Below are 27090 nucleotides of genomic sequence, written 5' to 3' on the forward strand. Positions count from 1 at the left end.
GACAGATTGGAATAATTTTACGTTATAGGGCCTATGATGTGAGAGTTGTGTCTTCTGCCCCATGCAAGTTAGCACAAATCTGCACTTTGCTGCCCAAAGAAGAGAAACAAATGTGTGCAAAGAAGCATGCTCATCGTTACACTGATTGTGTCGAAAATCCCACTAAATTGTGGTCGAGTGTACATCGGCCAGACGAGCCGATGGCACAATGTGAGGACAGGCGAGCATTACCTAAAAGTAAAAAAAAAAAAAAAAAAAATTCGGCGGACATCTGGCAGATTGCTGCAACAGGTATGGATGCACACCGCACTTACATCAGACGACTTTCCTTAAGCATGCCAAAATAAAAAGAAAAGGAGATAATAGAGGCAGCGTACATTATCAAAACTGGTGTCAGGTGTGTAAGTGCTCCTAGTTTCACTGTTACAGCTAAATAGGCACGTACCCAGGGTATATTTCGCGGGGGGGGGGGGGGGGGGGGGGGGGCAACCCAAGGTAACTTTTCTATGAAAATGAGGGGCGGGGTACCTTTACCAGTACAAACGTGAAGAATGCCTACCGTTCGCAATAAAGACGCGTAAACCCGCAAAAGAGAAATGAAATAGGGTGTATCTCACAGGTACGCCTGTGAGATACACTTCTCCTTTCCTTGACAAACAAGGAAACACATCAAATGGACTCGCGCAGGAAAGAAGCGCAGGAAGAACACTGCCAAGAACAAGTATACAAGCGAAAGTCTAAAATAAAAGTTTCTAGTAGCGTTTTCTGAATTCGCTCGGGAAGAATTATAGAGGAATATATATTTGCGGAACAATCACAGTTCTTTTGAATCCCTCATTTACTGCTCTACCAAGTGCCAAAACCGACTCGTGTTGTTATTTGAGAAGTTGCGTAACGATGCGTGGCCTTCGGTGTCGTACAACCGCGTAGAGCGCAGGACGCTGCGGTTCTAGGCGTACTGCGCCCATCGCGGGAGATTAGAAAAAAACCCACATAAACACAGCAGAGAAGTGGCTACGTCAGGCGGCTCGACTGATAACTGTAGAAGCGTCATTCAAAACAGACGGAATCATTCTCGACTTCCGGCGGCATTTCCTCTACTTCCATTTTAAATAAAAAGTTGTTGATCCATAAATATTTTCACAAACAATTAAATTTGTTAATTTTCGCTTTTCATTCCTGTTTGGCTGTTGCCTCGGCTCTCCTTTAGTAGATCGCGTAATTTCTGAACTCCCTGCGACACTTGTTTCCAATTGCCAATTTGCGTGAAAAGTGCTGTACCATTGGGAAAAACCAGACGAGGTGGCGGGTGTCATTCATATTGCTTATCTTATGGGCTTAACGGTTATTGCAGGGTTTGGAGCCGGACGCTGTTTCGCATGATCTTATTTTCCACCTTATCTCATCCATATCATGGGTATATGATTCCGAGGATCTGCCAGCGTCGCGGTGAGCCGTCACTCGAGGAAGTAATGAGGCAAAAGGAAAAGTTAAACGCAGCTGGCGCTTTCTCCGGCCGCCACTCATTCCAAAAGCATACAAATCAGCTGACTACGAACTGAATCACTTTCCTGGTGTCTGGATGCGTCTAAACAAAGAAGGCTGAACTAACGAAGGAACAGCGATACTCGTGACCGTTGCAATAGATGGTGACAACTGAACGCATCTCAATTTAATCGCGCGGGCACCGAATTGATGAAGACACTGGCCTTCACACACTATCTATAGGAGTTGCCGATAACTAGCGCCATCTGAAAGGAGTGAAAGAGGCAGCTAAATTTTGACCGCCGAATAGCTACCGAGTCTCAAGCTTGATTTGGCGGCTCTCTAGGAATGCGTGTGAGGAGCGGTGGCGTGGGCAGGGGGGGGGAGGGGGAGGTATGGCACTTAATTTAGGGGGGGGGGGGGCACCCGGGCCCCCCAGGGCCCACCCTTAGGTACGTGCTTGCAGCTACAGCATTGCAATTTCTGTTTGCTCACTTATGTATAAAGTCCAAGGGCGATAACACCGTCGCCGCGCGTCGTGTGCTTTATGTGCGAGTGAAAGAACGCGAGGGAAGCCGACGATCTCGGCTCAATTAGGCTTGCGCGAAGGCGCGGCAAAACTTTCCGAGACTCGAAAAGGCAAAACAGAAGAACGAAATATCAAATGCTTTCAGCACATGCGTATTCACGAGACTGCGCGTTGAGGTATTACATATTACATCAGAGGTTGCGTTGAATTCTTGTTAACTGCTACAATACAGACGGCTTTTAGTGATAACTGGTGTTGTTTTTGATATGCCCCACATATCTCTACGATGCATATTTCTAAACAATAATCTCGGTTCTCAGGCATTCCAAGTCACTTTTTCTTTTCTTACGGACGTGAATAGCAACGGGCACCGTCATCGTTCCCGTATTACGGCTATACTCGTGCAAAAATTGGAGCGATTAGCGAATCAAATAAAGCAATCCATGCACATAAGGCCCAGTCACAATTGCACATGTTATAGAAAAAAAGTTGTCGATTACAATTGCAATACTTCATTCACCAGGGTAATTGATTACAGTTACCAATTACTGCCCCACGAGAGTAATTGATTAATTAATCAAAAGTATTCGATTACTTCTACGTTACTTTCCTCTGAACATTTAATAACATTGAAGAGATACCGTAAACGTAACGAGCTGGTTTGGCACATTCAGTGCATCCTCTGTAACCGCTTACACGTTGCTTATCTTTACAAACAGTTACCTTTAAAATTTTTCTATCGGTCATCTACCCTCGTTTTTGTCGTGAAGACATCAGCAGCGACACCGGAAGCTCGCTCGATGTGCGGGATGGGAGGCAGGGCGGCTGTTGTAACGTACTGACATCTTGCGCACAAGATCGTCGTTACCCAGCACCTGGGTCCTCTGTGAAACGCAGCGCGCCATTGTTGCTCGGACTTGAAGGGAGCCCTCCCGTTTGGGCCAGTGGAAAGCTGTAAAAAAAAATCAACCCTATATATGTGATATCTTGGCATTAACGTCCCAAGTGGCCTTCGCTATGCATACATACCAGCACTGGTTCAATTGGTCGGCCAACATCAGGCGAAGTCACCGCTAACACGAGGAAACAAATGCTGGGATCCCGGGTTTGCCTCTCTGAACATGCGTAACCGCGAGTCTGCTGCGTGGCACCATCTCCGGTGTGCTACTGTAGTTCCCACCAAATTCAGGTTTCCAAAACTGTGTCGACTGTTACAGCTTTCCTCACCAACCTAGTAACTTTATTTGTTTATTAAATACATTTAAGGAGAGGTTGGCGCCTGTGTGTGGCGCCGGCTACTCCTCTTCTCTTGCATGATAGTTAACGTTAATTGGAAAGTTGTCAATAATCACAAAACTGGACTAATAAACGCATGAACGAGCATTCACGTACTAAGTCTCAGTACTGCAACATAAATAAATGTTCGCGCAACAGAAGAGTTCACATAGCATAAATACTCACAAAGCCGAAGTGTTCACACGCAACACATGAGTTCACGCACCACAAATGTTCGCAAAACCAAGATGTTCACGCGGAATTAAGGTGCTGGGCAGTTGCGAATTCGGTCCCTGTTGAATGCCGCACTCTGAATACAACAAATACAAATGCTACATGAACACGAAGACTCAATGAACATGTATTTAATGGTGCCTGTTAATAATAACAATGCGAGCAATAACTGTTGTATGACTTAGTATTTTTGTGATATCTTTGATTCCTCCAAAAATTGTACTAAGGCGCGCGCAGCGATGTTTTGAAGTTTTTCTGTTGGCCATGGACCTAAAATTTATCATAAGGATAGTGGCCGTCTATCCAAGCCATGTAGTTTTTCCGAAAGATTATTGCGGGGAGCATCATGGTTTTTACAGTGTAGAAGAAGGTGTTCTATGTCTTCTTCAGCATCTTCCCATGAGCATGTAGAACTGTTAGTTTTTCTTATCCTATACAGGAAGCTTTTAGTATATATGCAGTGCCTAGCCAAAGCCCATGAACTGTTGTTTCAAAAGATCGGCTAATTTTAAACGGAATATTGAGTTCTATTCCATGATCTATATTATATTGTTACGTAGGAAGACGCACACGAAAAACTATATACAAGTATATTTACGAGGGAATACGCCGCACTTGGCCAAGAGGAAACAGCCCGTGCTAGCCTCCAATCGTCGTCGTCATCTTCTCACTGCTCGCCTCTTCGTCATTGCAAATACCGTTCCGTAACACTGCCCCCGGCGGCAAAAGCGCCGTCCCGGAGCGTCTAAAGGCCTGACTCGGAAGCAGTGTAGTGGGCCTTGAGCCTACTGACGTGTACGACATCACTAGATGCCAGAGTAGAGGACGAGTTTGAACTCACAGGAGCAGTTTCGTACGTCACAGGCGTCACCTGGCGCAGCACGCGGTACGGCACTGTGTATCGCGAAATGAGCTTTTCTGAAAGTCCGACGTGACGAGAGGGCGACCACAGGAGCACGAGCGCACCAGGCGAAAATTGTACGTCACGGTGGCGGGCGTTGTACTGACGCTGTTGAGTGGTTTGCGAGGCCGTCAGTCGAGCACGGGCAAGCTGGCGTGCATGGTCGGCGAGGGCGATGGCGTCGGGCGCATACTCGCTTGTTGAGATCGCAGCAGGAGGAAGTGCCGTGTCAAGGGGCAAGGTCGGTTCGCGACCGTGCAGTAGATAAAATGGAGAAAATCCGGCGGTGTCGTGCCGGGAAGAATTATACGCGAATGTCACGTAAGGAAGGGCAATGTCCCAGTCGTGGTGGTCCTTGGAAACGTACTTATATAATTGAGAGTTCTGCCCATCATTTATGAACCAAGTTTCCTTGGACAATCTGCGGCATAGTTCGTTTAATAGACATCGCGCATCACTCGCCGCTAGAGGAAGCAGTGATAATTCATTCTCTTGATGTGCTGCACGTGCCATGCGATCAGCTGTTACATTTCCTATGATTTCGCAATGACTTGGAATCCACTGGAAAGTTATGTCGTGTTGTAGATCTCTCGCTATGACGTATGTCTTCTGTATTTGGTATGTCAATGTGCTTTTTGCTTTTCCTATAAGCTCATTTCATTTAAGCACAACAATGAGGCTTGTGAGTCACTCACAAACAGCCAGCGAAGTGGTTCTGACTGCTGACATAGGTAACGTAAAGTAGAAAGTATAGCTGAAAGTTCTGCCATTGTGGACATTGTAAATTGGCAAAGCTTATTAGCTATTTTCTGTTGGTATGCAGGGATATAAAACGCAGATGTAGAGCTTTGTTTCCAGCATGATCCATCGGTATACACGTGTGTGGTGCACGCATAAAGGAAGACATACGGGGGTGCAAAAACTTACTGCCTGCTTACGAATACTGGCCTACTTCATCCCCCATGGCGACTAGCTATTCCAGAAATTGTCACTTCAATTCCTGGAGTAGGTCGCAAATGTGATATGCCCATAGTTGCGATAAAGCAAAAAAATAAAAAAACTTGATCACATCGTTACACTAAGTACGCAGATCACGTTAACGGAGTAACTATAATTGTAATTGGTTGATGAAAAACGTAACTGAAATACAATGAGCGCTTTCGCGTAAAAAACGTAATCGTTAAATTACAAAATTACCAAAATATGCGATAGGTTACAAGTAATGAATTACACGTAATTCGTTACGTACGTATGGACCCTGCAAAACGTGGAGGTTGTCAGAAATAAATGAAAAGTCGCGATCCGTACATGAGCAGCCGTATACACGAGTTATAGCCGATATAGCGCAGGACGATGAGTGGCCGGTTTAGGCGGCCCTATGTACATTTAAAGTCCACGCTATGTGATACGCGCTATTCACTACCCCCAGCACCTCACTCGTGTCTTGGAGGAGAAACAAAAAAAGCAGTGTTACTATTCCAGCGTGATAGGCTTTCTTATTATCTCTCCATCGAGCTTATAGCGGAAAGATGAGCTTCATAAGCGGCGTCTAAGAGATCGAGAAAGAGAAGCAAAAAATCTGGTCTTCCTTTAATAAAAGGCCGCGGTAGACGCAATTACCCTGCCGCGCCGCGGCCCCATGTGTGCAACTGTGTACGAAGTTAATGATATAGGTCGCACGGCAATCAACACTGGCACGTGAAATTAAACGTTGGGCCAGCTCAGCTCCAGGTCTCTCTCTCTCTCTCTCTCTCTCTCTCTCTCTATATATATATATATATATATATATATATATATATATATAGCATAACGCGACCGTCAGGCCATGTGCATTCGGCGAATCGGTGCGTCGTCCAGCGATTTGTCTGAGCAACAAAGACATGGTCGACAGCGATGAACGACAACGAACGCTCCGCTTTCTGTCCTATACTTGTTCGAGTGACACACGAGGCAAGGAGATGTTGGCGCGATATAGTATGCCGCCTATATATAGTCCTCGCCGCACGAGAAAATTGAATATACATATATCGCATGAAAGCCTATGAAGGCGCAACACAGGAACAACTTTCACCACTTACACATAGCAGTAAAATACGAGTAGAGCAGGTTCTTCGCAATACCCGCCGGGGGTTGCTCAGTGGCTATGGTGTTGCGCTGCTGTAAGCACGAGGTCGCGGGATCGAATCCCAGCTACGGCGGCCACATTTTGATGGGGGAGAAATGAAAAAAAAAAAAGAAAGCACCGGTGCACTTAGACTCAGGTGCAAGTTCAAAAACCCCAGGTGGTCAAAATTAATCCGGAGTTCCACCACTATGGTGTACCTCTTAATCAGACCGCGGTGCTGGCGCGTGAAACCCCATAATTTAATTTTTAATTTAGGTTTTTCGATCCCACTGACTATGCGCTGTCGCGCCAAGGTAAAAAACGAACAACGCTTCTTCAAACAGGCAGGGCGTAGCAAGACGAAGGCGGCCTTGAATTTGTCCAGTTTCTTTTTCTCGCGTTGCCAGTGTGCTAAAATGGTTGTCTGATACGCGTTATGGCGAAAGGGCAAAATATTTCACAAATTCGCTGGTTCAGTTGTGTATGCTATCGCGTAAAAATAAAGCGAGAAAAGAATGATTCGATAGGTAGCACGAAAACTCGGAGATTCTTACTGATAAAGTAATATGATTATGCCTCTTGTATTTCTTTTCATATCTGCCCTGAGTTTAAAAGGTAATGGTTTCTTACTCTGGCTCATTTTCGTCATGCATTAAGAGAAGGTACCCCTGATAATCTTACTATGGAACCTTTTATATATATACCCCCTTTCGCCTGCATAGGTTGGAAATCTCGAATGGTTGTTGGATTAGCATCTGCATTATAATCTTATGCTTTTGTCGTTCTAATCTGTTTATGGTTCCGTCACTGTGTATCTTAATATGTCTGTGATTCCATCTCTTCAAGATAGTATACAGGGAATATACAAACTAGCATTGGGGTTTTCGCCTTGGTAGAGACCCATGGCAAGCCGAAGTTCAAGCACATGCACCATTGAAGTTTCCGTCGTTCGGACCACATGTGATGAAGCTTATTTTGCTTAATGAACAAGGAACTGCTGAAGAGGAAATAACTTTAGAGGAAAAGTACCAGCGCGCCTATGCGTGCGCCCGCGGGTATAGGGTGAAGGGGTTGGCATAGTACACGTAAAGCCCCTTCATCAGCTTACGCTTCTTAAGCGGTAGTAGTACGGAGGTGTTTTAAGTACACGGACATGCCTTTTCTTCCGCGTCGTGGGGTATAGCCCTCTCCCTACTCTCCTCTTTCTTTTTATAGAGCAGGATGTATGTTTTGGGAACCGCGTTACCAAACATAACGGAGGGTTGCTACTACTACTACTACTACTACTACTACTACTACTACTACTACTACTACTACTACTACTACTACTACTACTACTACTCACTAACTTTATACTACTGAGGCTTATTACTCAGGACTAGTGAGCTCCGTCGTGTCTGGCTTTCTTGTTTTCCGTCGCTGGACCAGTTAGGTGGGCGAGAACAGGCTTCGTTGCCGCGCACGAGGACAGCAGGGCGCGAGCGCCGGTTGGCCCGCTGACCGAGCCTGCCCGGAGGGCGCCGTCTCGACCGATCCCGGCGGGCAAACAAGCAGCGGGAAGGGGGTTGTGGCTGTGCGGGGCAACCCCTCCATCCTTCTGCCAGCAGCAGCTCCGAGCGCGCCGCTGAGAACCGGAATATCAGCCGGCTTCAGGGATGCTGCTGCAGCACACGGAGGGGGGGGGGGGGGGGGGGGGGGGGGGGGGGTATACCGCTTCTTCTAACGGATCGACGTTGGCTCGCGGAAGTGGCATTCCTCCTAGCCGATTGACCTTGCGCGCTGGCTGTCGCCCGGCCGCCAAAGAGACGACGACTCACACTGGGCGGGCTTCGGTCAACGCAGAGTGAAGTGATTCCAACTGTGGCAACTCGCAATGCCTGCTCCGTTACATTTTTCTTTCTCGGTCGCTTTGTGTGCAAACCAGCGCAATGTCTCGCTCCTTCTTTGTCTTCTTATTCTACTTAGAGCTGAAAGAGGAAAAGCCACGCGCATATGCATGCGCAGCGCGCGCCATGGCGGGTAGGGTGGTTTGCTCGCAGCGCTTAGTTTTTTATAATTTCTTTTTTCTATGGCAGATCGACGCCGTAATGACGCTTCAAAGAAGCACGGCGCTCTCCTCAAGCGCGACATTTGATCCGCCTAATGGACATTTCAGACTGCGCGTGACACACCCTCGACGAGGTCGCAGTTCGCCACGCGCACCTCGAGCGCGGCTGATGGAATTTGTTCCCCGCGGGAGCAGACGTAGCGGACGAGTAGAAGAAACGCTCTTCGTCGTCCGTCCCGTTTCGGGCCGACGTGCTTGCGCCGCGGGCCGCGCGCGTTTCGTACACACTGCGCCGTCACGCGCTATTCTGGGAAGCGACGGCTGCGGGGTCACTGTCGTGAGTCTAACCTCTCGGGACACGCTTGACCTCGAGCTTCATGCGTTTGACCCAGAAGATTTCAGCCACCCACGCGTTAATGGCGTCTTCTCCTTTTGGACCGCGAGGAGAGGCAATATAAATTTGCTCCGCTGTTTGGAACAGAATGCGAGTAAAAGACGCACGAATGGTTTTTGGCTGAGGCCGGTACTCTTTTACGACCGCGTGCAGGGAAAACTGCAAGTGTCAACGTTGGCCTCTATGTAGAGGAAATTTTTTTGTTCATTGATGCTGCTGGCTGGACAGAACAAGGAAAAGAATAACAGGCGTGTTGTCACTGCGGTTATAGGGTTTCGCCAGCGTAGAAAGTTGTCACTAACCAAGCCGAGACAAAGTAACACAAAACGAACACTGCCGGTCGCTAATGCGTGCACGTACTACGGTACCACGATCATCAGTAAGGAGACATGGACATAAAACATGTTGTGACGTTTGATTCACATCACCTTTATAGATACAGCCGGCGACCATGTTACATGGCGATAGTAGTTGGTCATGTTGGTGTTGGTTCATTCGCGGAAATCAGCGAAGAAAACTGTGAAAAAGGAAAAGACAAGGGAGCGCTGCATGTCTTGGCCGTGTTGAGTGTATACTGGTCATATACTGCTAGTTGTCACGCTACGAACTTCACCATTATAGCCCTAGTGACCTGTACACAGCGCTGCATTGCTCTGGCATCTACGATTCCATGCGAGCAACGGTGAGGCCTCCTTGAGCCTGTGCCGGATAACGGCGAAGGGAGAATATAAATTGAGGACAGACGCGAATAAACTGCTACAACACAACACAATGTGCAACGCAACACAGTGCAAGGAAACAGACCACAAATGGCGCCTCTGTACATGGTCTAAACGCCTAAATATGCCGCTAGGTTTCTCATTCCTTACGAGAGCTAAGCGCTGCCCGTAGTATCACAGAATCCACCTCAAACCAAATTTTGGGGTTTTACTTACCGAAACCGCGATATCATTATGAAGCACGCCGTAGTGGGATTACGGAATAATTTCGACCACCTGTTTTTCTTTTTTTTTTTACGTGTACCCTAGAGCTAAGCACACGAGCGTTCTTGCATTACGCCCCCATCAAGATGCGGTCGCCGCAGTCAAGATCGAACCCGTGGCCTTGAGCTCAGCAGCGCAACACTGCGGGTTACTGCCGTTGCTGCCGAATCCATCCTAGAGTACCTGAGTGCGCGCGTGCGTGTGTTGTACAATCTGAGATTAAACGTCGCGGAAAAGCCGGCGACGAAAGTTGCCGACACTTGCCGTATATCAAATGGCGCAACAAGCTTCAGTGTGCGTTTAGATTTTGCGCGAACCAACTTGTACTGCTTGTCAGGGCACTGGTGCTCGTTCAGTTTGTCCGCCGCAACCGACGGTTCATTCGGCATAAAACATTTCGGGACGGCCGCGGGAGCCGCTCCAGAAATGCGACATCCTCCGTTCTGGCCGCCCGTCGCCAAAAACCGCTTCGAGCTTCGTAGCGCGCACGTTCCGGGAAGGAGGCTATTCGGCGCGACCGAATATACGGCAGCGCGCACCTAAGAGGGGCGGCCGCCGCGCGACCCCGATTTGAACGGGAACGGCCCGCACGAAGTAAGAAAGGCGGTGAACTTTAACGATGATGACCACACCGCGTAAAGTATATGTATACACATGTACTACACACAGGCGCCTGCAAGATGGGCACGTCCGCGGAACTACAAACAATAATAAAAGAAGCGAAGGGGGGGGGGGGGGGGGGGAGGTGGAACCCTTCAACAATTTCCTCTGCCTCTGCGCCACACACTTAGGTTGGCGCGTTCCGCGTTATGTATCAATCTCCGGGCATTGTCTTCCTGTCCCGCTCCGGCGCGCCCCGTTCCTACAGCGAAACGCCTTCACGGCGCTCCCGTTCGGCTACGAGCGCCCGTTGCGGCGCGTCAGGAGCCGCGGCTTCGCGACGCAGCCGTTGAGACGCGAGCGAGCTGAAATGTTGGTGCGCCATAGCTTCTCTCCTTCACGTGTGTACACTAATGGCGACTGCGTACGGGCGGCCCTCTTTCTGCGTCTTACGACGCCGGGCCGCCACCGAGCCGGCCTCGCGATTTGTTTTCCCCCCGACGGCCGTCCCACGCGACCCAGCGGCGAGCTCTCTCTTTTCAAGGACGCGCGCATTCCGCGCCGGTGTATTTCGGTTCGTGAGCTCGCGTCCCGAGACACGCGAATCAACGAGACGTGCTTCGCGACCGGCCGGCTGGATGCCCGGCGGCGCGCGTGCGCGTACAGGTGTGAACGCGCGTTTCCTTCAAAGCGCGCGATAGATTCGTCGTCATACCATCGCCTCGCGAGATGGCCGCCGCGCCACCGGACAGACTAGAGCGAAACGCGACAAAATCTTAACGTACGTAAATCCGCTCGCCTTACGCGCGAACCGAATCGGCTCCCTGTCAAATTCCCTGCTTCGATTTATCTCAACAGAAAGTTGTCGAGGGCAACACCAACTTAACTGATGAGCAATAGAAACTTTATGAATTCTTTAGTAAGTTAGATCCTACACGGCACGGAGAGACCGCGCTGAGACGTGTTTTCTGTGCGCAGCCCTGCTTGAAGCGCGGTTGAAAGAGTGTCGGATTGAATGTTACCAGCCCGAGAAAAAAACCGGTACGGAAGAAGTGGACCGGTACCTAAATAAATTAAGATACGAATATTGTAAAAACAAGCAAACAAACATACGAAGCAGCGAACAAAGAATTCTTTAAAATAGTCTCCGGAGTGTAGAACGCACTGGCGAGTGGGCCATCAGCGACCATTGGTTAGTGCGCGCTTCGAGTGCAACCACGGTCGCAGAACGCTGCTCAGCGTCGCTCATATACAACAAATATTCGCAGTCGTATAGTCCTGCGAGGAGTGTTCCCCTATCTCTCTCTCTTTATCATGAAAACTTTGTTGTGTGGCAGGCGAACGAATACGTCTATCCGCTTGAGCTGACAGACGGATATATATATAATAAGAAACCAACAAATACACCAAGGGCAACAGACAACGCAGGGGAAATTACTTGTACTTAATAGTTTAATTAAAGAAATGATAAATGAACGGAAATGAATGTGGATAAAAAACAACTTGCCGCAGGTGGAGAACGATCTCACGTGTTGGTATTATACGCATGCGATGCTCCACACACACACACACACACACACACAAAAAAAAAATAAACTTCGGTCTTTCACCTTATTCGCCACCAATATCAGCACCAGAGCCAGTTGTTGCAGTGCAAGGACCTAAAAGAACAACCAAAGCTTCACGGCCACGTGGTGCTAACGAAAGCGTCTGCTTTTTTTTCTTTAGCATGCACACTTTCATTTAAAAGGTTTGCTTGCATTTAAATTTCTCAATTGCGCTTCCTTATTTTCTTAAATTTATAGGAAATAGATAAACTAGTGAATGAAAAAAGGTTGAAAAGGCGCACGACCCCAGGTAGATCCAAGAGCACCACTGAACGTATGTGCTGTAGACCTACAGCCGTCCCATTGCTTTAGGGGTTTTTTGACGCGTGTTCATAACACTTGATGTGGGCATTATGGCGACGCCCAGGAAGCTCTCGTTCGAAATTAGAATCAAATTATGAGGTTTAACGCCCAAAAGCAACCATAACGAACGATGAGACGCCGTACAGCGACGGGGTTCCAGGTTAATTTTGAGCACCTGCGGTTCTTGAACGTGCACCGTAACCTAAGTTACACGAGCGTTTTTTTTTTTTTTTTTTTGCATTCCGCTTCCGCCGAAATGCACGGCAGCCGTGGCCGGGAATCTCGAGACTGCGTTCTCAGCTGCAGAGCGCCATGTGCCGCCACGGCGGGCAAGAGAATCGGGCCGTGCGCTGTCGGAAGCCATTTGCATCCAGCCTATAGGACCGCGAATTCACGTTGCTTCCTTTCTTTCGCCACTTCCGACGAGAACCTTGCATGCCGAGGCGAAGTGCATTCCGGACCGAGCGAGAAGGAGCAAATGTTGCCTCGGCTCGTATTATACATGCAGCTGCTTGAAATTTATTTGCATTGCGGTGAACTTATTTTCTTGTCACGCATCCTTAATCGGACTGCATGCACTTTCTTTCGACCGACAACGTGAAAAATTACGTAAGGAGGCTTTTCGGCGTGGCTAACTTAATTATGGGGTCTTACGTGCCGAAACCGCGATTTGGTTATGGGGCACGCCGTAGTGGAGGAACAATTTGGACCACCTGGGATCCTTTAACGTGCCCCTAAATCTAAGTACGCGAGTGTTTTCGCCCCCATCGAAATCCGGTTGCCGTGGCCGAGATTCGATCCCGCGACCTCTTGCTTAGCAGCCCAACACCACAGCCACTAAGCAACCGTGGCGGGTGTATCTAACTTACTCGCCCTACCCTGCATGGCTGACCTCTCGCTAGTATAGCATGCACTGTTTAGGCAGTGAGGCTCGTTTTGAAAGCGTGGATTTGAGCAAGGTACGCAGGGTGATAGGGATGGTGCGAAGTCTTGGGCACTGGCACTTTATTTACTTACGATTCGAGACTAAGGTATATAGTTGTTATATAGTCCATACTAAACGTCTAGAGAAGAAGCGCTTGAGAATTTAGCGTAATCGTTTAATAATATCGAGCAACCGTGTTCCGGCAGCCTCGTTAATTTCGTCCCCCCGGTTTCGAGAAAAGGGGAGTGTTTCTGGAGTCACCGAAGCCCAGTTTTTTATTTGTTGATTCGACCAATTTCGCTGAGCACTTTGGGTGCACCTGGCACTCTCATACACATATACGTATATCGCTTGCTTATACGCTCGCCACCCACAGCCTACAGCTTCCGTATACTCGCGAGTAGCGCGTATACTCACTCGTCCGCGCTGTTATATAAACCCACATGCTCGCAAGGCGGCAGCGATGTCCGGAAGGCGACAAGTGAGGTCGCGCCGAGATCGCGGAGAGAACCAGCTGACGCCTCGTTTCCGTGGCGTTTTCGGAAGCGCCCGCGCGCGGAGTCAAGCAAGCGTGGCCACAGTTTGCTACTTCTCGCCCCCCCCCCCCCCCCCCCCCCCTTCCGCCGCTTTCGGCGCAGCAGCGAAGAGCACCGCCGCCTTCTCCGGTGAATCGCACGCGGTCGTCGTTGCATGCTCCAGGGATCGCAAAAAGGAGAGCGCCCATGCGCAGTTTCGTTCCGCTGTCGTGGGTCTGATAGCGGTGCTGCGCGCACACCGGGCAGTGGCGACCAGAGCCCCCCCCCCCCCCCCCCCCACCGGTCATTGTATGTAGTCTACCCCCACCCCGTCCGGGTAGTCTGGTCCCTCTCTTGGGTCAAGAAAGAGCAGCGGCGGGGGGTTAACAAAGGGCACGACGAGGAAGTAACTCTGTTGCCGCGACCACATCGTGATGCGCCGCGCTCCTCGGCGACGCGTGTGCGTTTTCGTCGTGTGTGCGCGCGCGCGCCGCTGCTCCGTCGACGGTCGTGCGCAAAGGAACGTCACGAGCCGAGCGCCATTCGGAAGGAGATCATCATCGTTTGGCTATGCAGAACCGGTGCAAGGCAGAGGCGTATGCGCACGACATTTGTCCGCATGTAAATACGCCACCGATGTATGGTCCGAGTATAGACGCGCGACAGGCCATGACGTCATACAGATAGCTGCCTATATCGCGAACCTGCTGGTTCTGGTAGGCGCGCACGATTCTATTGGTACTGAGCCTTTGATTGCCGTACAGTGGGTAACAAATGATTGCAACAGTTGAATGGGGCCACAAATTGAAGCGGCTCGACGAGATTAGGGGCAAAAGGTGCTTTATTTTATTTTTATTCTGCCCAGGAGCCTGCGCGCTTGCGACGTCATAGATTTCTTGTTTACAGAGAGGAAGCTTGTCTGCAATCAACCCTGATACTCGACCATCCCGTATCATTGGGGTAGCTTTCTTTCCCGCAAGAGAAACGAAAAAAAGAAAGCGGGAAAGAAAAACGGGAGAAAAAAACGAACTTTCGAAAGAAAACTTTGGATCTCATTCCTGTATAACATGATGATGCATCGAGGACAGGCAGACTAGTCTGACTTAATATGAAAAACCTGTTTACATCGGCTTATCTATGCGTTCATTTTGTCTAGAATTCGTGATCGGCCATGTTTGAAGTGGACAGCTTTTTTGTTTTTTTAATATCTGGTACATATTAGTTCCACAGGCGACATTGAACTGTAGACAATCGCATGCGCACGCGTCCACGTAGTACACACTACGGCGCTTGCGATGAAGCGATGCCGACTGTTTGTATAAAGCCGGGGTGTTCAGTTGCGCGGGCGTTGCAGTTCTTAGTATACAACGCTGAAGATGTTATGCAGCCACACACCGGCTCGATATAAAGGGTAATGCACACACAGGCGCTCAGGTGTAAAATAAAACTAAAAGTAAAAAAGAAGAATGATTTTTCATTTATTCTCTTCACTTCTTTGTATATCTGACGGAAAACTACAAAGTCTTCGTCTACCGTTATGCTCGGAATTCTACACAGACGTGAATGCACTGACAAGCACGTGCGCTATACGTGTCGGCGATGTCAGGAGGCGGACACGGCGCATTTTCCTCCTTGGGAAAGCTCGGCCGCCCCCCCCCCCCTTTTTTTTTTTGTTCTTTCTCTAACATTCTGACAATATGCGTGAGGGCTGGTCAGCTGCCTGCCGTCAGTCGCGGTCACAAATTCAATAACGCGCCCGCGATAACAGCGGGGAAGGCGCGCGTATGCGTTGCCGCCGCACTGCTCTCAAAAGTAAGAATGCGTCAGATGAGAAAGGTCGCAAGGGGGGGGGGGGGGGGGCACTTCCCCGTTTTGCTGCGTTCTGCAAGCCACAGGGCTTGACGTGCATATAGTCATAACGCGCGCGGCATGCGCGCAATTGATGAAAGCGGTAAGGGAGATAATAAAAAAATAAATAAAAAAATACAGGAACGAAGCAATGACGCGGCGCGCGGCCACCGAAGGAGGGGGGTTATCAAGGCATTCCGTATACTGCGAACCACTCGGGGGCCTTGGCGGACCGGTTCAAATTGCGGGCCGCTCAATCGCGCCGACGCCAGCGGAGATCGTTCCGGCCGTCCCGAGGAACTTCGGTGGCCGGGCCGCGTAATGGCCCCGCTGACCCAGGAGGGCAGGCCGACCTCGCCGGGCTCGTGGGCCGCTTGGCGCTCTGGAAGCCACGCTCGCCCTGTCTCTTCGGCCGCACCGCATACATGAACTACGTGCGCTAAGCATACAGTTCCGCACGCGCAGTAGCGGATCTCCGTGCCTACGTTTCTGCTAGCGTCGCCCTTCGGGCTTCGGACGTCCCGTACCGGGGCTATACAGTAGAACCCGGTTATAACAGAGCGGTTAGTGCGCTAAAGCAGTTGTATATGTTAACTGATTCGATATATAGATTTCCGGTTTATAGCTGCAGTCTATAGGTGTGTATGTGCACAGGCGTTTGTCATTGACACATTGCAGAAATGTATTTTCCCATATTCTGCAACAGCTAGCAGCATGTGTCAAGTAAGGTACTAATATCCGAATCCCGGTATAAAGAACTTTTGTGGTGATATTGTAATACGCGTGTAGAACAAAGCTGTGCGACAGCGTGGAAACACCACATGCTGAAGGGATATTCTCGCAGAAAGCACGCGTAAGTAAAGCAGCCAATTCGATAGGGTGCAGCTCGATCTCTATCGGGTTAAGCGCTGTATCGCACCCTATATCCGGTTACACCCAAACATACTGTGAAGCACGATAAAAAAAAACAAAAAAAAATTAGGAACGTGCTGGGAAGACGTATGTACGCTGAAGCCTAGGCCTCGGCGGTCGGTCTTGTGGCGCATGTTGTAGGCGGTCGGAGTTCGATATACTAAGTAATGCCCGGTTGGTGTTATTTGATTTATCTCGCGCGAATATCGTTAAAAAAGAGTTATCCGTGTTCGATAGAGATCCCAATTTATTGTTTCCGTGTTCATTATAATTGCGCCAGACGCATTCGACGCGGGCATGCTTTGCCGCGAAGGAGACCATTTTAGGCAGCACGCTGCAACGTGGATGGCATTTTCTACGCATTCCCGGAAGCGTATTTGGGCTGGCTGATTCACGACTATAGGGCGGCGAGAGCATGACAATGGAGGGGACGAGAAGTGACTCAGCATCGTTGTTCCGTCACTTTTTCGCACCTTGTCCACTGCGCCGTTTTCCCTGCTGAAGGTATATTTCCGGATTAGGGTGCAGCCAGAAAGGATCATCCACACGCGTCAGATTGCAGGGATAGTGAGAGTGCGTCGCCAAACCGCGACAGACATTGCTCTTTATTATTCGGAACAATATGACATGCACACATTAGCCGCTTTAACCAAATATATCGATATGTGCGCTCACGGAACAATTAAACGCGAATGCCGTCTTGCAAACGCAAACACTCAAATTAAGGACCACGGTTGACAGAGATGCATGGATGTCAAGGGTCTACATCTTAACAACGAATCGCAAGAGCTCTGTATTTGAAAGCGGGATGTGCCGCTTTTCATTTCTTCTCCTCGCCATCTGGAATATAGCATGCTGCAGGCAAACCTCTCCTGGGTTCACTAAAGAACCCCGCGGCCGCTTTGTCCCTCTCTTTCATACATATTTGTACTTACCAAATTGTCTTAGTTGTATTTGTATTGATGGTCTCCAGCATGTAACCCCATCACATAGAGGCACGTATGCTGCTCAGAACATCAGCGGCGCGAGTATTATAAGCTTATACATTGGATTAAGTTGGTTTAGGGTAAGTTGACTAAACTTTTGCTACGTAACCTTACATTGGATCGCGTAAGGTTAGGTAGGGCTACAGGTCGGCTTAGTACCTAAAAATCCTTGTCACACGCACGTATACTTTATTTTGAAATCACTAATGTGTTCGGCGGCGGTTTTTCTCTCCCTTCTGCGTTTCTGTACACACAGTGTCCCTTTATAACCTCGACGTGGAAAGCGCAATGCTCAATTTTCGTCCCGTTGGTGCTTTAATCTCGAACCGAACGTTTAATTTTCACCCAGCCGATGCTTTCTTTAGCTCGTAATACCAGAGGCGAAGGAGCTGCACGACCGCCAGGCCTTGTATGTGCACACTTTCCTTCCTTGTCCCGCGCATAGAGCCACTTGCCGCGCCTGCATTTTATCCGAAGCAGGATCTTCTCACCCGCCCTTGAAATTATATGTTGAGCCTTGAGTCTCTAGCTTACGCTCAGTGGCACTGATATATATATATATACCGTCATGACACGTTCTTGAAATTGCTGACCGTAAACGGCGTACAAAGACAGCCCGCTCAGAGCTTATATATGAACTCTGTGCCATCTTGCCTGTGGGTGAGAAGCGCTTATTATTGTCATCACACACACACACACACACACACACACACATATATATATATATATATATATATATATATATATATATATATATATATATATATATATATATATATATATATATATATATATATATTAATCGTTACCACTATTTCCAACTCCTCTCATTTAATGCTGTGTTCGGCGCTTTGACATTATAGCGTCTTGCCGCGTCCTGACGGAGGACGCTTCCGGCGCGTCAACCGCCGTATAAAGTGGCGGCATCGCAGCAGTATCTGTGCATATCGTCAAGTAAACAATTCGCGTGCCTGAACAGAGGCTCGCCAGTGAAACACATGGTGTTTTCTTAGTCGAGGCGTTCTAAAAAGCCTGGAAATAGGGCACGTGAGAAAGACGAGCGTTGAGTAGCTCTCTAGCCATAGTATATAGCGGACGCTGTGTAATGTAATTAAGTGACTGAAATAACACGAAATATCTGCACCCTCTTAACTGGCGCATCTAAGTGCACGTCTTATCAAGATGTGCAGGCTTTTCAAAGCGCACATCCGCAACCGTTTGTATTGCCGCAACACAATAAAATTAGAATCAGGATCACGGTGCGACAAAGACCGACACTGTATTCGGCGAGCCCACACGCCAACTTTCTCTTCAACCCCACAGTGGTGGTTGGTGCTGCCTGCTCCATGCTGCGCGCTTCATTTTCCTCTGTACGGTATCGTTACCGCAGAGGAAAACGAAGCTATCCTTATATAGGTTGTACAAGACGCGCTGATATACTATAGGTGCTGCTACTGGGTGAATTATATCGCTCATTTCACGTAGAATAGAGAAAAAAAAAGAAAAAAAGAAAGAAAGAGCTCACGAAGAACGCAAGTGTTGCTCCGAAAGGAGGCATTCCGTTCTGAGTGTCTAATCGGTAAATCCAGTGGCTCACCGAAGCAGTATTTCTTTTTGCTCGTTACGAGTGAGAAATATTTAGGAGCCCTTATAATAAAGCGCACCCGAAGAATGTCCCTCAGCCCTCCGCACATTTTTTTTTTCTCTCTTTTATGCAAGCACGCGGACTGCGATGAAGAACGCGCTCATGTTATTAATATATTTCGCGCAATGGAGTACGTAACAACTTGTGGATTGCTGATTGGCCGATTGCAAGTCGACGTCTCTTGTGCTTCACGCGCTAATGTAAAGCGACCTATCTGGAATGCAGCTCACGCTGATGTTCTAAGTACCGTTTCATTAAGCGCGCTCTTGTGCAGCCATTGCCAACGAAGCTCACGAACAGCAGCAGAATTTCACCATTGAGACCAGCCTTTTTTCTTGCCTCGCTTGTTTGTTTCGTTCGTTACAGCTGTGATATAGGCCGCTCGCGTTTTAATTCACCCCTTTTCGCAATTACGAGCGCAGCCAAGGAAGCGATCTCACGACTGCTCGCTCGGCTGCACGGCGCGGGCCTCTTTCTCTCCGACAGTACGGCAATGCCCCACCACCAAGCTGTTTTCCAGGCTGCACAGTGCAACCGAAAGATCAGCGTCGTTGATGGCAGCCGTCGGAGGCGTATGTGTGCGCATCAAGTGGTGTCAGAAAAATCTATTACATGACGCTTAACTGCCTCAGCAACTTCATTCGCTCCGCGAATTGCCTCTACACTCTATGGGTCTCTTTTTCACCCCCCTTTCCCGAGCCTATAGTATAAGCATGCGCGGACGCAGTCTGGCTAACTTTAAGAGGAGTGTTTTGCTATATTATGTGGCGTTACGTGAGAATGCTATACTGACCACGAAATGGAGCGCGATATTTGAAGGGCAGTTATTGTAACAATGTTTGCGTTGATTGCGTCTTCTGAAAAAGCACGCGCGGACGACTGATGCGTGACGTCACATGACAGCGCACTGTCACGCGACGCTACGTCGTTTTTCAGGACCTTGTGCGCCCGCACGTCGACGCGCTGTTTCGAAACCCTGGAGGCTGGCCTCACAACTTATGAAATCAGATTACTACAACGTGTTGAGCAACGGCTGAGTTTGATACGTCGGGAATGAGACATCATGCAGCATTTTTACCACCACATATCAACTACGTCTCGTTTCGACGGTACGTTCTCGATAAAATTTTTCCTCATTGCTCAATCATCAGTCGGCCTTCCTCAATCTGCGCATACACGAAAAAGTCGCATGGACAACTTGACGTCAAATAGAAGGGCACATTAGAAAAGACAAAGCGCTTTGCGTTGTCTAATGCGCACTTCTGCGTGTCCGGTCGTTCTGCCTGCGCTACAATAAAGTAAAAGATACCATATACCAACAAGCCCATATATCCACCCTCACTGGCGTCAAAATTGCACACCAGGGCACCTTTGAGTGGTTTGTGAAGGCAAACTATAGCCGGCTTCAATTTCCTATATTATGCGACACTTCTACAGAGACCATATAATCAACTCATTATACTCATTGGCCACGCGTGGTTTCGAGATGAAAGCGTGCAAAGGGAAAACTGCCTCTAACACCAAATAAACATGCAGGATGCCAGGAAACATCACCTGCTAGGTTACGAAGTGCGCTCGTTGAGTGTGATATGCTCTGTTTATTTCTTTCTCATGCGTGTTATTTTTTCAGACACTCATTTTCGCATAGCCTGTACAAGGCCTGTACAAGTCCTGTACCACGCGAACACTCAATCGTGTCTACGACTTCTCGGCCTTAGCACTGTCTTATGTGACAATATACTTCGTACGACAATCTACCAAAACGGCCGCTCAGTGCAACAAATGACCCGCCGTGGTTGCTTAATGGCTATGGTGTTGGGCTGCTAAGCACGAGGTCACCGGATTGAATCCCGGCCACGGCGGCCGCATTTCGATGGGGGCGAAATGCGAAAACACCCATGTGCTTAGATTCAGGTGCACGTTAAAGAACCCAAGGTGGTCCAAGTCATTCCGGAGCGCCTTACGATGGCGTGCCTCATAATAAAATCGTGGTTTTAGAACGTAAAGCCCCATAATTAAATTTGTTATGCAGCAAATTCTACTGCAAAGCATTCCTGAAAACTAGGGCACAACCACCACTTGAAATAACTCGCCTAGCTGCATGAGCAACCGTAGAAGCGCAGTTAAAACGAGCAGTAAAATGAAAGTCTATAATACTTTGGACAAGGAGGAGGAGGAGACAAAGCAGAGGAAAGACAGGGAGGTTAGACAGTGTATGTACCGGCTGGCTACCCTGTGCTGGGAAAAGGGGTAAAGGGAATAAAAGGAGAAAGAAGGAGAAGAGGAAAAAAAATGGAAACCAGAAAATTCACACAATAACGCGAAACTACGCGCTATAACATTCAAAGGCGGTCGCACAATTCGCATGTCCTTAAAAACTTCAGAAATGCCCTTAAGGCCTTGAGTGCCGAAGCCCGTCTGGACCAATGTCCTAGAGCTTTTTCCTCTGTAAAGGGGCGATTGTCCAGTTTTTCGAGAGCGGTCACGAGCACTTTTCTTGACACTTTGTAACGGGGGCAGTCACAAAGGAGGTGCTCAATCGTCTCATCGTAGCCGCAGGTGTCACAAGTAGGGCTGTCGGCCATTCCAATGCGGAATGAGTAGGAGTTCGTGAATGCCACGCCGAGCCACAGGCGGCACAGAAGTGTTGCTTCCGCTCGTGGCAACCCTGGTGGTAGGCGGAGTTGCAGACGTGGATCCAATCTGTGGAGACGTGCGTTCGCGAATTCACTGGTGTTCCACATATTCTGTGTAAGCTCGCGGGCGAGGGAGCGAAGACTTGTGGCTGCATCTGTTCTTGAGAGCGGTATGAATATAATCTGGGCACCATCATGAGCCGATCGGGCAGCGTCATCCGCACTGTCCTTTCCTGAAATTCCGCAGTGACCCGGTATCCACTGGTAGATGATGTTGTGTCCTTGGTTGATTGCGTGATGGTGGAGTAGTCGGATGTCTGCGACTAGTTGCACATTTGGTCCATGGTTGAAATGGGACATCAGACACTGAAGAGCTGCCTTTGAGTCACATAAAATGGACCATGAATGTGATGATTTGTGAACAATAAACTCCAGAGCAGCACGGATAGCTGCGAGTTCTGCAGCCGTCGATGATGTAATGTGAGATGTCTTGAACTTGAGGGTGACACACTCTGCGGGAATCACCACTGCTGCAGCTGAACTATTAGAGGAGACAGAACCGTCCGTGTAAACGTGGATGCGTCCTTTGTGCTTGTCATGTAGCACTTTGGACAACCATTGCACAACGGACAGAGAGCAACAGTTACCCAAGCTTTACGGCGTTCGATTTAGCAAGGCTGTGACTGAAATTTCGACTGTGTGACCGTGCACCTGTTCCAGTGTTTGCGTAGCGGCCCTTACATCTCGCCACATGTGAATTGTGTATTCAGATTTCAAATGGTCATTAGCGGTCGAACAAGGGATGCCTGTCTAGCCAATGTTTCGACAAGGCGACTTGTCCTCGTCAGGGCAACAACAGCTTTCCTTGGCTGCATACACATATCTCTTGTTCGATGACTATTATTAATTTGAAGTCTTTGTCTTCCTGTAAACTTCTGTCTTGTTTGGATGTTCAGGTTTCGTGCGGCCAAGACACTGTGACAATATGCACGAGATTACAGTCAGAAACAACAACCGCAACGCTAAAACAAAAATTAAATTCCGGGGTTTTATTTTACAAAACTACGATCTGATTATGAGACACGCGGACGCGGGGGACTCAGAAAATTTTTACCACCTGGGGGTCTTTAACGTGCACACAATATACATCACACGGACATTTTTTTTTTTTGCATTTCGCCCCCTCTGAAATGCGGCCGCCATGGCCGCGATTCGATCCCGCTACCTCTTCCTTAGCTGCGCAACGCCATAGCAACCACGGCGGATCAACAAACGCAACGTGACCGAAACGTGATTAGCTTGCAACACGCTGAAAGTATAGCGAGACTGCCACTTGTCGCTGTTTTGAGAGACTCGAAGGTAGGACCACAGCAGCTCTGAGACATATTGTACGCGTAGATTCGCTTCCATCAGACACTCGACTGCGCTCTGAATTTCCCACTGCCGGTATTCTTTCACGCGCCTTGTTCTCGTGAGCACGCCGTACGTTGTGCGGATGGCAGAGCGTCCACATCTCCTGCGGAGAGCCGTCTGCTTCACATGCCGTGGACGCGCTTGCCCCCGTCGAGGGCGCTCGTCACTGCACCGTAAGGGGCCATGCGGCAGTTGCACGGCTGGTATGGGAACCGCGACAGGCTAGCAAAGAGTTACCATGCACCTTTCTGTATAAAATTATCTTTTGCCGGTGCCTAGCGAACGTTTATATTCGATCTCGCGAGTAAGCCAACCGTAACAAAGTGACTTTGATGTTTCATGACCTAGCGCAAGAAATCCTGACGCAGCCAAGTCGACGAACTAATACGAAGGACTGAAGCGTAGGAAATGGCGGACATTAGTATCCTCATAGTAAACGGCTACAGTGCAATGTCGTGTTTTCGGTCCAAGCATAATGCTCTTGAAATGTTACTTTGGAGAGATATCGTCTGCATTTTTATCCCGCAAGCTTCGAGTATGCTTCTCTCTCAACGAGTATTGCTCCATCACGCAGGTGTATCTTCACTCACTGGCGCCATCGGGGGACATCGTGAAGGCGAACACCTAGAGGTAAGGGAGGCCAGGCCGTTCACTCTTTCCATCTTCTCCTCTATGGAAGCGGAGGACCCCTTGGAGTCGCATCTCCATATTTGTTTGGCTTAAACAATGTAACTAACAATCACTGCAGCAGGCGCACATTACGTGTTAGCATCCTCCACGCTGAAGGCGTGAAATGATGCGCGCATGTCCTTTCCGTGCTATAGGTTTAAGACGAATATTACGGAGCATTTGTCCAGTGCTTGCAAGATGCATCGCGTCTTTCAAGATCACAAGGAACATCTTGACAGTCTTGAGAAGCGCAGGCTTTCAAAGAAGCTGGTTCCGCTCTCATATATAGACGAGCCATATCGAGACGAAGGTTACCGATGACGGGTTTAAGTCATCTGCGATGTCTCTCAGCAGTGACGCCCCACGCATCTCAGAGGGAACTGTACTTGCACGCAACGGCGATGGATCTTCGCACACGTGCGTAATGTGCCGTGGTTCGAGGAATATATATGGGAGTCCCGAGGACAGCGTTACCTTGTTTCACGTTCGCTGTCTCTGTACTACACCGCGCGGCGAGCTTTACGCGTACCGCGGACGCACAGGCGCGCGGTCACGAGCCGATCGTTAGCCGCTGCAGGGGCCGCCGCCGCCGCCAACGTTCTCTCCAGGACTGCGTGTGCCCTCGCATTGCAGGCACGGTCGTCGTCGACGACCGGGCATGCCGTTGCACATACACACACGGCACCGGTATACTCGTGAGGCGAGCACGCCGGGCGGAAGAAGACGGAAGTCCTCTAGACGAAAAACGAGAACGGCGGTTTCGGCCGGTCGAACAGCGCGCGGTGCCCAGCGTCTCGGCGTCGCACACGTTCTTTCTTTACTTTTGTTTTCCCCTTACGTTTTTCCCGAGGCGCGTCGAACGCATGATTGGGTTCTCTTGTTGCTGGAAACCAGCGACTTCCTCTGGCCGCGCATATATGCGACGCGACGGCGGCAGGCCATTCTGCTTCAAGGATATCTATCGTTACGAAGTTGTAGTGTACAGAGACGATGCGGCTGCCGCCGCCGCTTGTGACACAGTCCACCGAAGCCACCTTCCTGTCCAGGCGTCATTCTCGACGTCATTCCTGAAGCCACAGAGTGGTCGCGGCACCGTTACAACGCCTCGAAGACTGCGATCCAAATTGTGGCCCCCGACGGAAATTCCCAACGCCAATCTGTCGCGGTGTGGTGTTCTAAGCGAGGCGAACTTGCGCTCCCCTCGATAATTACGCTTGGGCCTGGCGGATTGTGACAGAAGGTAAACGAGAAATAAAACGTCATGTCGGTCCTATAGAGCGAATTGCTGAGAATGTACTTCGGGAAAAGATGGACAGAACGAAAGAAAGAAGGAAAGAAGCAGAGTCGTCGTGTACACCAGCGATTTCCGGTTTTAGGAAAGCGCCAACGGAGTTGTGCCCTGTTCCGTTAGCGCTTGTGTTGAAGGAAGCATGAGAGTGCCAGTGGCCCGACGAATTGTTCGCACAAGCGTTGAAAGGAAACAGAAAAAAAAAAAACCTTATCGTTCAACATTTGTTCAAGTTGCTCAAAAGCAATTTCTTTCTTTACATTAAACTTTGCGTATATAGCCCGTGTCAGCGCGTATTATCTTACACAGGAGGCGAAAGAACAGAGATGATATTCGGCCCCTCTTTGAGCGACAGTCGATTCTTTCTGTTTTGTGTACCACATAGCCGCGGCGACTCTGTTGCTCAAACGGGCGACGTATACGTACTGATCTATACTATGAAAGTTGTACGTTCCGCACGAACACACTGTGCAAATTTCATATATACGCGTTCTGTAGTTGCGAACATTGGCAGTAGTGGAGTCGAAGCTAAACATAAACAGTTGTGATCTATTAGGCCACCCTGAAACTCCTTTCATTGAAGTTTTAACGCCTTCTCTCCCTCCGCTTTTGTCACTGCGAGCACACAGTACGGAATATCGGAGACTTCAACACACCGCGTTTAATACACAGCGGCGATGGTCAGCCAGTCATGGTTAACTGCGCTGCAGCTTTCCTACCCACTTTTTTTCCCCGATGCGCTATAGTGAACATACAGGGAAAGTATAGTTACTGCGGGAAACGGCGGCTTTCAGCTTCTGCATCGGTGCAGTACAATGCATATAGCAAATAAGCATTGCAAAAGGCTAAATAAACGCAGGAGATTAAGGGACCAAAGAAATGCTCTAGGGGTTCCTTGATGCTCAGTATACGCCCTCTCGCAGTGCTTGCAAACACTGGAATACAACTCGTTTTGCTCCGACAGGAATGTGGTCCACTCAAATTGCCCGCTAACTTAAGCGGGCACGAAACACAACGGCAAGACCAATGCAAAAACCCGCAGATTTCCAAAACTTTTCGCTCGCAGTTATATATAATCAAAATTTCAGAGATAATTTTCGCCCTAGAAATACCCGATAAATTATACGTACGCGTGTTCGACGCTTGATGCACGTTTATTGTATATGAGAACGCAAAGATCGACGTCCCATACGTTGAACGCAGGCGAAAACACACTTCTTTCTCGCCAAAGTTGACTGCGAAGACACGATAACGGAAAGTTTCTTGGGGCGCCGCTTATATGGCCCCCCGCTGCCACGGCGCATATACGCGAAGGCGTTGCACCGCACACGTTCTCGGAGCACGTGACAAGGACGAAAGAATGGCAAAGAAAGGTTTGTGATGCCGATAGGGTCAGCTGACGAAGGTATCTTAGGGCTCCCTAACAGCTGATAACGCAGACTGTGCCCAGCTCACTGCGTATACAGCGTGGTGCGCTATACAGGCGCTACTCTCTAACTATAGGGGCGGCTTAAAAGCAGTTCGAGCCGTTCTTGCTTACTGGAGAGGCTACAGGAAACGCGGCCCCTGCACGGACCGCATTCACGAAGGATCTCGTTCCTACGAACTTGTTTGCCGGCTACTTTGGTATCACGCGTATGCCGTCAACTTTTAGCCGTTTTTCTTTTTTGCGAACTGTTCTTTTGTGACAGCCGGCTTTTAATATAAAATCAGGCCCAGGATCAGACCTCTCAAATCCTGGCAGTCCAGAGGGCTCGCGAGAGGGCCGTCAGGTTTCACCTGATGGTCCCC

The 27090-nt window shown here is 49.1% G+C and overlaps 1 protein-coding gene across 3 annotated transcripts in view; it reads left to right on the forward strand.

The window, feature by feature from the left end:
• The window catches only part of Cad99C (cadherin 99C), a 224519-nt gene that overhangs the window by 63411 nt on the left and 134018 nt on the right, over positions 1-27090 (forward strand). For all 3 annotated transcript variants that reach the window (XM_050195647.2, XM_050195650.2, XM_055063323.1), the window contains exon 2: positions 23917-23972. The gene's annotated coding sequence lies outside the window, so the exon portion shown is untranslated. The remainder of the gene's footprint in view (positions 1-23916; positions 23973-27090) is intronic.

The sequence above is a fragment of the Dermacentor andersoni genome, chromosome 1 (assembly GCF_023375885.2).
Source record: "Dermacentor andersoni chromosome 1, qqDerAnde1_hic_scaffold, whole genome shotgun sequence".
Classification (NCBI taxonomy): Eukaryota; Metazoa; Arthropoda; class Arachnida; order Ixodida; family Ixodidae; genus Dermacentor; species Dermacentor andersoni.